Source organism: Nothoprocta perdicaria, unplaced genomic scaffold, assembly GCF_003342845.1.
Source record: "Nothoprocta perdicaria isolate Ctin4 unplaced genomic scaffold, notPer1 scaffold_69, whole genome shotgun sequence".
Taxonomy (NCBI): domain Eukaryota; kingdom Metazoa; phylum Chordata; class Aves; order Tinamiformes; family Tinamidae; genus Nothoprocta; species Nothoprocta perdicaria.
In genome coordinates, this window is record NW_020455965.1 from 3,498,246 (window position 1) to 3,507,590 (window position 9,345).

The window sequence follows — 9,345 nt, forward strand, 5'->3', positions numbered from 1 at the left end:
CTCCTAGGGGGCTGCAAATGGTTCTTGTGGTGCCATCACTCAGAGGAGCAGCTCTGCATGCTGTCCTGAAGCTGTGTTTGGAGAAGTTTGGGGCAGGGTGGGAAAGCTCCACACTCGTTTTATACAGCGCAAATCTGTTCTCTCCCTCTCCCTAGAATGAATCCTGAAAAACTCGGACTGAATTTTAGAATTTCTGCCGCCTGCTAGTTTCTTAATGTAGCATGAGCTGGCCTGTGATATTCAAAATTGAGCTGAATTTGGGTCATCATCAGCCATTTGGTTTTACATACCAATGAGGCAAAGCTAATGATGACATCTTTCCAAGCAATGTACTGCTTGTTCAATGTGTCGGTACTCTTGTGGAATAGGCTTTCTCTCTCCTTTAGAGACAGGGATCTTTTAAGGGAGGGAACGTAGTGAATGAAGTGTGGTCATTGTTATACTGCACTTTGCTTCAACCCATGCAAATGTTCAAATCAAATTTAAAATACTCTGTCCTGAGACTACGCAATCAAAAGCCATTGGAAGAAAATTCCTTTTGCCTATGAGCTCTGTTTAGATATAGCTGAAGTAAAACTTAGAAAGAAACTTCAAAAGAAGCGTAAATTATTTACAGGTTCTGAGACTTTAACATCATAAAATATAATTGGGGAAAACATAATGAGGTTTCACTTCTCCAAACACTGAAAGACAAAAGAGCTACATCAAAGGATAATCTTATCTTTAGACAGTATAATACTAAAAAGAATAAAAAATACGAGGAAGATGTCAAAGAGGTCAAATTCTTTCCTAGCGCTTTCCATTAGCAATCTCCAGATCATTTTCCTGTGAAATACTGCGGTCTGTTGATTGCTTTTCTACAGTGTCTGCATAGTTTACTCATAGGCACAACTCAAAACATTTCATCAGAAAGAGTTCTCCTAACCGTGGCTGAAGCCCCTGTGCAGTTTCCCTGCTGCCTTTAGACTAAAGAAGAGAGAATCATTTCACTGACCATTCTGAAGCACTGCACCCAGCGTGTAACACTTGATTCCTTGTAATAGTATTCCACAAGCTAAAAGTTTTCAAGAAGCATGTTCCTAACTTTGAATCTGCCAAAATACCTAAGAATGCATTCTTTCTGCTCATTGTATCAGCAATTTTTTTCCAGAGGTTCAAATAGTTTTCATCCTTCTAAAATGTATGGGCAGCCTCATACATCTTTGATACAAACAGAAAACTGGAACTCTTTAGTGTATCGGAGATACCTTTAGGCACAGCAGGCCTCTCTGGGGAGGTCTCCACATCACAGACAGCATTACTACATCTGGCACGGAGTGGCAGATCTAGTAGAGAGGTCCAGCTCTGACGACTGTTTTCTAACATGTCTGCAGTGCTGATGCAGAAGTGGTCAGCTGGGACAGCTAGGGGTATGTCTACCCCACCTAGAGACAGGGTCCTACCAATTTAAGAGCAGTAGTTGATGCAAGTTGGGTGGCAGCTCTTTGCAGTTGCTATGTCTTTTCTGACAGCACTCTTTTCACTGATTTGATCAGCTTCCCCACCTCAGACAATAATACCTGAAGAAAAGCATTGCCCCCTCATTTGGGCCATCATTGGAAGCTCAGCCTTCCAGATCTAAGGTGCCTGACAGCAGTAAAAGGCAGAAGAGGGAAGTTCTCTGTTGCTGCTAACACAGCACCTGTGAAAATGCAGTCATGGTTCAAACACTGTAAGGGCTTTGAAAACAAATGGAAAGGATTTTTACTTTTCTTTTGTTTAAAAAATAAAGTAATAAGGAAAATGACTATCCCATGTGCAAACAACTGTGACAAATGCCTTGATTTACAGGAGAACCAATTACTGTTCCTGACACATCAATGCCTCCCACTGCATTTTATGAGACACTTCAGTGCTATTACATCTAAATAACACAAAACAACTTGTTTACAAAAGCAGACATCAGGTTTTTTCCTCCCTTTCACTTGCCAATGTTTATCATGTCCAGCTTCATTTACTTTAATTAAAAGAATGTGAATGCATTAAAGGAAACTGCGGGATCCAGTGATGGAATCCATGAAAAATGCCAAAGCAAAGGATGGAAGCAAACAATTGCTTCTTACTTGTTGAAAAACAAAGCTCTTCATACCATCAACAAGGTTTGCAGTCTATTTATGCCCCAATATTGTAGATCACAAAGCTACTGCTCCCTGAATGGCAGAGCTGATCCTCTGGGGCTAAAGACAGTTAAAAATCAACAGGAAAAAAAAGGGTTGTTAGTGGGTTCTCTTTCTTCTATTCTCTCTGGTATGAAATAATTAATGCTAAATCACCTAAGAAACAAACAAGAACAACAAAAAAACATAGCTACTATCACAGGTATGAAAACATACCTAGTATCAAGTATCCTCATTAGAACAGGAGAGGATCTCATGATGAATCTGGAAAAGCCAAATCTTTCTAAAGGCACTTAGCAAAAAGAAGTGACCCAAGTCACACCTTTCTGTCTGATGGAATGCAAATAAAGGTAGCATCTACTCCCATGTCAGTTCTCTCCCTTTCACCTTTGTAAAAAAAGATGCATCTGGCCACCCTCCTGTTTTGTAGCTTTTTCATTAGATGTTTTTTCAAAAAAAGGGCAGAAATTGGCCTGTTTCATTGCAGACAGTTTTTGAGGTACTCTTTTCATCTTCCTGAGAAACCAATGGACTGGTTCCACATTAGAGTACCACTCATGGTAGTCGTACATAATTGGTTCCATCACAGAGTAACACACAAAATGGATTCCTTTTCCCACCGAAGATGCCCTTCCCCTCTTTGCATATTTGCAGGAAAAATTAACCTGTGAAGCACAAAATGACAACACCACGGTTTCAAACACATTTTAAGTTTTGCTATTGACAAACATGAGTCCCATATAGGCTGGAAATCAAGTTGAACTCTTCTTCATTCATATGCTAGTATTAGGAGCACATATTCACCAATAGTGAAGAAGTCCCTGAATAAATCCAGGCCAGCTCACTATCTGAAAATGTGGCTGGGTTTCTAGTTCTAACAGGAATAAAACAGAGCTGTTGTAAACTAATCAGGTAGGATTTGAAACACAGGCAAAAACTATTTACTGAGCAAGGAAGGAACACTCGAGAATGTGACCCTAATGTCTTCCAAGCATTCTCACCTGTCTGAAGTTTCAACATTGAAAAAGGAGCTGCCCTTAATAGGCCCAGAATTCTCTCCTCTCTCTCCTGCTTTCTAAATGAAGGAAAGGCTCTCTTTTACAATTACACAACTCAGACTCAAAGTGATGTTCGTAATGTAGATCAGGAAAGCAAAATTTGACAGATAGAGTGCTAGCCTGTAGGTTGTATTGCTACAGCAAGCTGTTGAAGAATTTTTCCATATTATCTGTAAAATCTGTGGGTAGTTTAGTCTACATTTCAGTTTGCTAGTTATATAATTTAAATAGAATACCTGAAAAAATAAAAACCACACAATGTCCTTAAAATTATTCCCCTGTTTTGAGATGCAAAACATTTAGAGATATTACTTACTAGTTCTTCACTCTTTATGATTAAAGAATTTTTTTCTAGCTAGCTTTTGTGCTAGCTCCTTCCCTGTGAATATTAAAAATCTGCAATGCACCATAAGCCCTAGAAATATCTGTTGTGGGGTATAAAACTTTTTTTCTGTGGTAATTCATAGACAGAGGTAATACAGAGTCATAGGAAATAATACTGAGTAGCATGTGAAGAGGACCTCCTGTCAGTTCTCCTGGACTAAGGCAGAATCAGCAACATCTAGACTATTCCTGAGAAGTGTCTTTAAAACATCCAGTGAGGAAGTCATGTGATGGAGATTTGCAAACTTCTTAGGCAGCCTGTTTGTCTATTAACTACTTTAATTGTTAGTAAGCCTTTCCTACTATCTAGCTTAGATTTCCCTTGCTGCAGCTTAAACACATTACTTTCATCATCTTCTCGGTTGATAAGGAAAATACTTTATTCCCTTTGCTTGTTTCACAGCAATCATTTGTAGGTATGAAGACCATTATAATTTCTTTCTCATTTCTTCTCTCCCTTACCTAAACAAACTCAAACTTTTCAACTTTTCTTCACAGGTCAGGCTTTCTAGATCTCTCAAAATTTTCTAGACCTCTTGTCATCCTGCTCTGGATTTCCTCCAATTATCCGCACCACTCTTGAAAGTGGGACATAAAAATGGGATATTATATGCCAACTACAGCTTTACATGAATGAAATTTTTCCATATTAGCCCTATAAGTAGTGCAAAAATATATTTGTAATGAAAAGGAGAATAGGCCATATGAGCTAAGCAATAGACAGTCATGTGGTAACTGAAAGTTTCTCCTAAAGAGCTTACAAATAAACAGGGCACTATAACAAGGGGAAGAAACAACATTAGGAAAGTTTGTAATAACCAAACCAGCGGCACAGTAAAGTCATTCTTACAGCATGCTAGATATTACTCCTGACAATAAACCTGAAACAAAAGGAGAGACTGTGAGGAAGATGCTTTGAGGCTATAGAATTCAGCACTTGGAAACGAGTATGTTATGTATTGCAAAAATACCTTTTATATATTAACGCCTGCAGCCAAATAGTAAGCTGTACTGATCTGTCCATTGCTATCCAAAGGGAGCATGTCTCTCAAAAGACTCTATGTTTTTCATAGCACACCAAGCCATGTCACCTGTCAAAACAAATCCATCTTTTATGGACCAATACCTAGCACCTATCAAGTCAAATAAACTATGATCTAATCAAAACAGATATATTGACTATGCAATGAAACAAATCACCTATCAAATCAGACACTGAACAAACTTTAAGATACCTACAAGAGGCACAGAATTTTTTGCTGTGACAAGTCTTCTGCTCTAAGGTTTAGCGTTTTGTTCTAATCTTAAACAAACCCTTAACTGTTTACTCAAGGTTAGACTTGACTGGATAAAAGAAAAATCCTTTTTTTTTTTTTTTTTTGTAACCTAACATGCAGTGAGAAGTGTTTTTCATTCCATTTATAACTATCCCATAAAAATAGATATATAATTGAGAGGCATTGTTTTTCTACATGGGATTTGTATGGTAAACAATATTGTGATGAGTATTGCAGAATCCATCATTGCTTGCCAATACTAACCAACAGGACAGGGTGAAGATGACTTCCACGTCACAAGTTGCACTTCACAACTCTCAACACTCCTACTGAGTACCTGATTCTGTTATGCTCTTCCCTAACTGTCTCTTCCCCAGGCAGAAAAAGCTGAGCTCTTTCAGCCTTTCCTCATATACCCTGTGCTTCAGAGTCCCCATATATCCTGGAAAACCTCTACTGAAATCTCTCCACTCCTACATGACCAGGTGTCTCTGGCGGAACCCAAAACTGGATGCAGGACTCCAGAGGTGATCTACCCTGAGCAGAACAGAGGGAATAGGCCATTTCTCCCAGCCTGTTTGTACACTTTTGCATTAGCAAGCCTAGGATACGGTTGCCCTTCTTCTCTGCAAGGGCAATCTGCTGACTCACAGTGAGTTTGCTCTCTACCAGGGCCTGCAGGAGCCTTTCTACAAAGCAGTCTTCTCAACAGTCAGTCCCCAGCCTGTACTGGTGCAAAGGGTTATTCCTCTCCAGATGCGGGGCTTTATATTTGCATCAGGAAAGATAGGGGAAAAAACAGTTTCATTTGAGGTAAAAGAAGTGTTTTCACTTTTTATACATTCTATATCAATGACACATGTTTGAAATACATGGGAAGCAAAAATACACATATCATACAGTATCATTACATCATATGTTTGCCTCAACCACTTTAACACAAAAACTGTAATCAAATTATTCATGGTATCGTTGTTAAAGGTATGTACGTGAATATGAGCAGTATGGACTGCTACTGTCCAATTAACAGAACAATCCCCTCTATGGACTGTTTTATGGAGGATTTTATTTCTTTCCATATCAGTCAGTTGGAATTTAGAATATTCAACATTCTAAAGTGGATTATATCAGAGGTCTCTCTGAACTCATGTCTTTCTGAGAGGTGATAGTCAACACACATTAGTCTCCTTTCAACTCTTAGTCTCAGAGAAACTCTCAGTTTTCTTTTTCGTTGTTTACTTATGAACCATTTCCCCTTGAAGACCTAAGGAATGGGATCTTAATCACTGAAAAGCCAACTTGATTTTTTAGTTCTGTTTTGGTCTGTCTCTCTAGCAGAAACTCTTAATAAACTCCCAGTTTCCATAAAGGGAATAGTAGGCCACAAATCTTTTCTCTACAGGGAGAACTGTGACAGATTGAAAGAGTAGTCATAACTGTCCTCCCCTCATAAACCACAATAAAACTACAGTAAATACTCCACTCCGAGTACTTTCAGTGCTTGTTTGGTAATACTGATTCATGAACTAAAATATTGTCTCGCTTACCAGTAAATCCAGTCTAATTTGCTTCTGGTCTCCACAGGAGTAGTAGAGAGATTTTGCCTTATTTCAAACATAGATCTTTTATTCAGAAGACTGAAAACCTACATATATAGCATTATTTTTTAAAAATATTGTTTTTCTCTACTATTTATAATCAAAAAAATAGAAAGCACCACCTCAGGTGAGTGTTTGCCTTTCTGCATCCTTGCACTCTCTCCTAACTCTCTGGTGTTTGCAAAGAAAGGAACACTTCTTGGATCACCTTTCTAATTTCCTTCACCCAACCTCTGTAGCTATCTTTTAAATGATATTAATACAGTAACCAGGTCAAAATACCGTTACAAGAACTGCTACAGACCATCTACAACAGAGGTTGCAATTCTATTACCATGGGATTTACATAGTTCTCCCATAAAGCATTAGTCGGACAGCTGTATTAAAAAATCCATTCACAAGAAACATCTGTTGCTTCACCTTAGCTAGTTTCTTGCACTATGACCTATTCCATTATCAACTATTAACTGCAATTATTTGAAATTAGTACTGAGCTTGTCCTCCTAGTATAAGCCATTTTGAAATCCACTACTTTGGATCTCAGACCTTTCAGTATATTTGTTCATATCCAAGACTTTGATGATCACAGCCCGCTCACAAGATTACCCACTGATTTACTTGGAACATAAAAATCATTTTCATAGAGATCAAAGTGTGTTTGCAGACTATTTCTCAAAGAATACATCAGCCCTGATATGTGCTTCAGTGTTTGTGCCCCTCTCCCACAGTCTGACAAGCATTCATTGGGGGATCCTAGTGTTGCAATCCTGGATAGTCAGGGCTTTTATATTAAGTATTCATTGACATAGGAACTAGAAATGAGGTCTCTACCCTCCCAGGGAGTGCTATAATCACTAAACTGTAGATTTATATTGACTCCCAAACACTCATAGGGCAAGCTGATACTCCCAGAGACGCAGAAAGAACAGGCCAGAACAGACCATCCCTGCTGGTCACGGAATGCTCCAGGGAGATGCATAATATGCACTTATTCCAGCAACCAAGGAAGGATGTGTTCTTTGGGTGGATTTCAGGAAAAGAAGAAATTATCGATCTTTCATACAGCATTTCATCTGGTAGGAGCAGGTTGAAACAGCTAAGAACAGCTAAGCCCTCTGACAGACACGGACACATCTGGCTTGTGAGTCCATGTAGGAACCGGGCATCAGACTGCTCCACTCTGTCAAAAGAGATGTGTTTCAGCACATATCCAGAAAAAGATTTTTAGGGAACTTGCCTAACAGTTTCCTAACAGACAGATATTGAAGTGTTATGTGGAATCTGGGTGTTAAGGGTCTACATTTTGGATATGGGTTGATGTCAGATAGTGTTATATCTAAGCCTGTGTCTCTCGTTTATGTTAGAATTTCCTGAATATTTGACTAAATTATTCTGGGTGGCCGTTCTCTACTTTTCCTGAAAATGGTCCATGTGAAAAGAGCTCAAAGCAAGGAGAGAGTGAGCATGAAAGGGTGCCTGACTAAGGTCAGATAGGCCAGGATTTTAGTCCTTGGGCTAAGGACTGCTTCTATATTTTACGCAACAGTCCCTGGACGTTTTCAGAGCATGGCTCTGCACAGTCAGCAAGACGGAGCAAGACAGCAGAGCCTCAGGGCAGAGGATTTCTGGCAGCCCCACGGGGCTGCTGGCTCTTCTGCATCTTTTCCTGCAGGGCATGTGTTCCCCTTGTGCCATATGAGCAACCCCTGACCTTAGTCTGGGTTTCCAATCCAATAAATGAGCTAAATATTTTAAATAACGCTCAGACTCTAATTGCTTTAGCTCATTTTTTGCTGAAGCCTGAGACAGCTGTTCTTAAAGTGGACAGATTGCTGTTGACTGCGTGATGGCAAAATCAGGCCCTTAAATGGCTGGACTATGACCTATTCCTGAAGGTGATCACATGCTCTTATTTCATTCGGATATAAGGATTTTTTTTTTTTTTTAAATGAAAAGAAAGAGGCATTCCTCATTTGTTCAGTGCATATTATATATGCCACATATCTACAAACACAGTAACAGCTTTAAAACACCAAAAATCAGTTATGCTGACAAATATGAACTACACTAAAATAAACAGATTTAAAAATAAGAGCTGCCCACTATTTTTTTTTTTAGGAAGAAAATGCTGAAGGCTATGAAAGGCTATATTTAAATAGATATCAGTACACTTTTTTTTTTTTAACAATAAAATGTAAGCCCGTAGTTGTATTTTACTATATCAATTCATACAATAATTACAACCTATTTATAGTATCTATTTAACATTCTATATTAAAATATAACATTAATATATATTACACATTTATATTTTAGGTTACTCACTTGAGTAGCTTCTTAGAAAGGTGATAAATCAATTTGTGCCTCCACTTTTCAAGAATTTAGGTCCTTTTTCAGGTACCTCAGACAGGCATCTTTAAATCCTCGATTCCTTCAGCAAAATCTGGTACGATAAGAGGGTGGGCTTGCTTAACACACCAGTGCTATTATTAAAGCAGGAGTTTGGTTATGGAAGCAAGACCCACAGCTGAGGGCCTTTTAACAGAAAGTATCCTGGAGAAAAGGATTGAAAGCTTGTCAGATTTAGCAGCCCAGGTTTCATCAGTTGTCAAACGCTGTTGTAAGGAAGCCCACTTAGAAATGCCACGGGATAGAGCAGACGCGTAGGTGTTCACTGCATGCCAGAGCCCGTTTTGTTTGCTGTCATTCTTCAAAGTTGCCCATTAAGTGACTGCAATCACAGCCTTCTGTGAATTTATTTCTAGGTACTAAAAAGCCTTATTTCTAGATATTAAAAAGCTTTTATTCATCCAAGCAATATATTTATATTGCCATTTGCCAAAATATATATCTCACACATTTTATGATTATA